Raw genomic sequence first — 6,133 nt, 5'->3', positions numbered from 1 at the left:
CAAAATGCCTATTTGCATTGAATTCGCGGTTTTTGAATTAGATTAGCAAAAGCACAACTTACTTAATTCAACAACCGTGCATTGATTTATGGATTTTTTAAGTGAATGGAGTCAACGATGTTTGAGGTTGTTCTAATAAGCACATTTTCTTCAGATTGTGCGAATTGGTGTAAGCATTTTTTAATTAGTAGGCAAACATAATTTTTATGTAAAAAGTAATAGGAACTTTTTAAGTTTGTAACGAATTTAAAAATTGTATGTTACCGAGTAATTTTAGTTAGGGGTTTAACGAGTATATCGCTAGTTTTACTTATTCCTAATGATCGCTAGAACTCGTATTTTGCATATTTTTAAAAAAATTCAAAAAGATAAGTTCGGATATTTTTCTCGATTATTACATATTTTTGCTTGTTATTACATATCGTCACCATAAATATCCGAAGACGTATCTCAAAAAAAAAAAATAATAATAATAATAATAATAATAATAATAATAATAATAATTAAATACGTTTGTGATTGAATCTAAAACTAAAACACATGCCCTTGCAAAATTTCAAGCTTCTACGTTCAAAAATAACGATCCTATTCAAGAAAAGGCATTTCGGAAAATGGAATAGCATTGCAATAATTTGGCATATATGTATGTACGCCTGTGATCTTTGTCGTGTCGTTGAGGAGACTAACACGTTTTCAATAGAACGTTGGTCGTCTGATTTAAAAAACCCGAAGGTTATATTACGAAAATGAATAAAAGTTGTAAAGATTGTATATATTATGGTTATTTTCCAATATATTTTAATAATTATTGCCAAAAATTCTTTTGAAATTGATTTGTTTTTACTTGTTGTTCTGCGTTAATAGAATCAACCATGACTCTTTTTCTCGTATTTCAATACATATGGTCTGTTCCAGAACTGCAAAAATCTACTAATTTTTACTACTTTTTTTGTTTTGTTCGATAACATAAAGGAAAATTTTTTATCGGTGTAAAACATGTTAGATTCTTGCAGGTTTTTGTATCATATAAGAATATGCAAAATCCGAAGTCTACTAATGACATATTTTACAGTACATTTTGTATGCTTTTATTAAGCAAACACATGGCGATTATAAATATTTGCAATAATTTTGTCGAGTAGATGTCTTAAAATATGAAATTTCATAAAAATATGAAATTTCTTGCATTTTTTTTTTTCAAACTCCCACACTGTTTGTTGGGGAGATTTTTCCCACAAAAAGACACAAAATTCTCCCACAATTCAAGATAGAGAATGTATACTTTTTTCCCATGGGAACAAATTCCCAATTCGAACTTCATTCAGAATAAGGGGAGATGGGAAATGGGAAAAAACTCCCACAAAATTTTGTTCAGAATACGAAAATGTGGGAATGGGAAAAAATTCCCAACTCCCATGCGTTCAGAATAGGGCTGTATATTTCTGCATGTCCTGGTGCACATTATTTAGTTCAATTTGTGTTCTTTGATTAAATATTAAGAAGTGAATCATAAATCACCTCGTAATATATTGTCCAGATTTAGATTAGGTTTTGAAATGGCCAATGTTGGTCCACTCTTTCGGTTATATTCCTCAAAAAGGTTCAACATTTTGCTCTAAAAAGATGCACACGTTAAATCTCGAAGTAATTGATGTCGTCACAGATCAGGCTCGTTCATGAACTATATCTGTCTATTACTTAGGGGACCTCCAACACAATATTTCAAAATTTTTTACAAAAAATCAGTTTAGGGACAGATCTCACTTAGTTTTGAAATTTTACAGCAGGTAGTCTTCGCGGCCCCTATTACGGCGGTATAATAATCATAACGATCATGACTACTCACGAAGGGAGCTTCTCACGAGTGAGTTGTAGCACACTTCTCGACCTATCACAAATGACAAGGGAGGGGCGAAAAAAGTGAAGAAGGGTTCACAAGTTGGAAAACTGAAAATATAATTTGTGTTGCCATACCATTATTTTATTTACAAATAATTTTGCAATAATTAAATTCATAACTTTTTATAAAACACTACTTTATTTTAAATTAAACTAATATTTCCAAAACGAAAAATTTTTGTTATGAACAATCCACTTTAAAAATACTTGGTAATTGGTAAAAATTAATAAATGTTTGATATGTGGCAACATCTGTAACAGCTGTTTTTTGTTTTGACAAATATGTGAAAATTGTTTATTTATACCCGAAAAATTTCCGCAATTTGCAAAAATTTCAACAAATATCATTTAATGGCCATATATGGCAAAAAGAAATAAAAATATTTAATATTTCATTTTGGATGATGGCCAAAACGACAAATGCTGAGGAATACAAAGAAAAACAAGCAAACATTTGTGGAAGTTGTTCCATGCGATGCCAATATTTCACTGGATATTTTGCATTGGTTCAAATAGAGTTGTGAAAGATCCCATCTTCAGCATTATTTGAAGGAATTTCAAGAATTGTAAAAAAATGCAATACGTGAAACATCCGATCTTTTCTCCAGCATTAGGACCAATTCTATGAATGCTAAGTACAATTCAATTCAAATCCTTTCTTCAACATTTGAACCAATTTCATGAATTTTAAATACAATCTCAATAAGAATAATATAATGTTAACTTTCTGTTTGTTATGTTTTTATTTATAATATTTTTATATTTTACTTTATGAATTTAAACCTTCCTATTTTGACTTCTTCTTGTTCGTGGCATATGACATGCCAAAGCGTTAGTGATGCCATGACAAAGTTTTGATATAGATGACATGCCAAGTTGTTGGTTAAGATACCATTGCGCTGGGTTATTGAAGATGCCATGCAAAATTATTTGGATCTTTTGGGGGTCGCGGTCTTGTAAAACGTATGGGCGAAGGTGGTAAAAAGGTGACATGTCACTCGCACTCATGCTTGAATAGCATCCGTGGCATCGAATATTTTTCTGGGAACCTTAGCGAACAAAAGAACAATTCAATGGCACTTACCATCTTGAGTTGCCGCAAAGTTTGTAAGTACCTACATTAGGTAGGGGCGATTTGAAAACCTTAATGGGCCTTTCGCGTTTCTGATTCCTGGAAATGGACTGAGCAAAAAAGTCCACTATACGATAGGTCTACGGTAAAAATCGAGCCTCCTGATTTTGACTTTAAGTTTTTTATCAAGGTTTTTTTTGACATTTTGGCATATAACGGCAAAACCATTGCGATTTTCGATCCAACTCAAAGACAAAAATTGTAGCCAAGATAGTAATTAAGAACTCTCTAATACATTGCAAAAGCATTGGAATGCTCCTTCAGGCGGTTTTGGCCTTGAGAAGGTGCAAACTTTTCGGAAAATGTCGATAAATGGCACTGTGCTACAAAAGTTGACCAGAAAAAATTCAAGCGTTCTAATGCAAAATTTTATCGTGTTGGGATCCATGGAGAACGAAAATGCCTTTAGTTCGTTTGGGTCACTTTGTTTTATTTTTTTATAACGGTAAAAGTAGTCAACATCTGGGTTTCTTACATTTGCAAATTTAAACGGGCATATCTTCTTATTTTCACAACGGATTTCTATTGATCCTCCTTCCTTTTAAAGGGGTGAATTATATCTTTCGAACAAGTTATTACTTTTTAAATCGGTTAACAAATGGCTAAGTTATAGTGGTTTAAGTCTGAAAACCCCCACAAAAAAAAACTATAATTGAATTTCTCATAATTTTCAAAAATATTTTAAATTTTTGTTTTGTTCAATATTTATTTTGAAAATTGTGAGTTTTTTTTTTTTTTTTTGTTGTGTTTTTGAGACTTAAACCACTATAATTTAGCCATTTGTTAACCGATTTAAAAGGAAGGAGGATCAATAGAAATCCGTTGTGAAAATAAGAAGATATGCCCGTTTAAATTTGCAAATGTAAGAAACCCAGATTTTCATTACCTTTACCGTTATAAAAAAATAAAACGAAGTGACCCAAACGAACTAAAGGCATTTTCGTTCTCCATGGATAAAATTTTGCATCAGAACGCTTGAATTTTTTTCTGGTCAACTTTTGTAGCACAGTGCCATTTATCGGCATTTTCCGAAAAGTTTGCACCTTCTCAAAGCTAAAACCGCGTGAATGAACTTTCCAATGCTTTTGCGATGTTGTAGGGAGTTCTTAATTACTATCTTGGCTACAATTTTTGTCGTGTATAAAAAACTTGAACTCAAAATCGGGAGGCTCGGTTTTCACCGTAGACCTATGGTCTAGTGGACTTTTTTGCTCAGTTCAATCCCAGGAATAAGAAACGCGAAGGGCCCATTAAGGTTTTTTCCTTTCATACAAATCGCCCCGGCCTAACTTAAATAACGTATGCACATTTAGTAATATGCACATTGTTGTATCGAGGGACAACAATTGCAGAAAGGGGTGCTCCTGATTGGGTCCTCTTCCATTCCTGTTGCCATCCTATGATTCTGAACCGCTTCCCTTATCTGAAAAATGATGGCCACCTTCAACTCCGCCTCCAAATTACGCCAAACTCGATTGAGGTTTTCCTTGCGTCATTGATACACTGATGAATATGTATAGTTGCCAAAAGAATTTCTAATTGTTTTTTATTTGCTACTTTCAACGTAAAACAAAAATAAATACAATTGATTATCATTATACATAAATGCAAAATATTCGTTTTTGTCGATTTTTTCTATAAAAATGACCATAATTACATTATTTGTTCAACTCACCTTCATTTCTGTAGTGAGAGAAATTTGCCTCACATTCTCACATTTATGACATTTATGATAGCAACTTTTCTCACGAACGTGAGTTTTGTTCTCCCTTGTGATGATTATAATAAGGAAGGAGGCGAGAGTGAGAAAACTCACGGTGAGATAATGTTTATGATTGGACTGTATATTCCTAAAAAAATGTTATAATAAAATCACTGTGCTACGGAATATTGATTTTTTTTTCTACTATTTATGTAATCCTTTCTCTTTTCTTTGGCTCTACTTTAAACAACGTCCATTTTAAATCTCAACAACAGGCTTTCGAACATTTTGTATGAAAATAAAAACAAAAAATAAAATCAATTGCTGAAATCTAGCATTTCTTTACTAAAAAAAGTTCAAAAATTCTGTTACAAAGAGTCTCTCTCCTACTTTCACAAAAAAACTCTTAAAGGCACACTTCTTTCTAATAACGAACAAATAAAAAACGAATAAAAATGTTTAAAAAAAATTGTAAACAGAAGCTTCTTAAATTGTGCCATTTAATGTAAAAATTATGAAAAAAAAATAAATCTCTTGTATGTATATTTTATTTTAATTTGCTAATTGTGTGCTACTTTGTATCTTTATATTAAAAATAAATAAAATAAAAACATAATTTAATTCAACTCTATACTGAGCAAATGAAAACTAATAATATTAACAACTGTCAAAAGCAAACTATTTTGTAAGCCTACAAAACAACAACTACAACTTATTAAAATAATAAATACTATATTCAATTATTTAAGTTTATGTATTGATAAAAAGAAATCAAATGTTACATGTTTTAATGTAAAATAAAACAACAAAAACAAATTAATATTTAATTTTAAGAAAAAAAAAACCAACAATAAAGTGCATAACAAATAAAAACAATAATTAAATATATAATAGAGTTTCAATTAATTTCTCGTTGGAGTCGTGCTTAATGAGCGATGATTTTTCGCTGTTGGACATATCGGCTGTGGAGTGGCTTCTCTGTCATCGAACTTTTTTCTATAATATGCAATTTGTTTTTACAGAGGTGAATATTTGTCCATTCAATCTGCATGGCTTCCATGACAAACGCTTAGCGCAGCCTTTAAATTGTTTTTAGGAATCATCGAGGAAGGACTCTCAAATTTAACGGACTACTTAAAGGTATATCAGAGTTAAAATGCTTGATTTGTTTGAATATTTTTGTAGGAACAGAATATGTTTTGTATCAAAATTTCCATATACTTTTCAGGGTCCAACATGCAACAAAACATGGACTTCTGTTATGCAGCAGAGATCGCAATTATGTTCCTCACTTTTGTACTTTTTGTATTTTATGATTTTATTTTATTGATAACATTCCAGGGGCTCAATTTCTCTTTTTATGAAAATGTGAAATGAAAACTTTGTCTTGTGCCAGACTA

The sequence above is a fragment of the Musca autumnalis genome, unplaced genomic scaffold (assembly GCF_047663935.1).
Source record: "Musca autumnalis isolate F117 unplaced genomic scaffold, ASM4766393v1 scaffold_3, whole genome shotgun sequence".
NCBI classification, from domain to species: domain Eukaryota; kingdom Metazoa; phylum Arthropoda; class Insecta; order Diptera; family Muscidae; genus Musca; species Musca autumnalis.
This window is presented reverse-complemented; position numbering follows the sequence as displayed.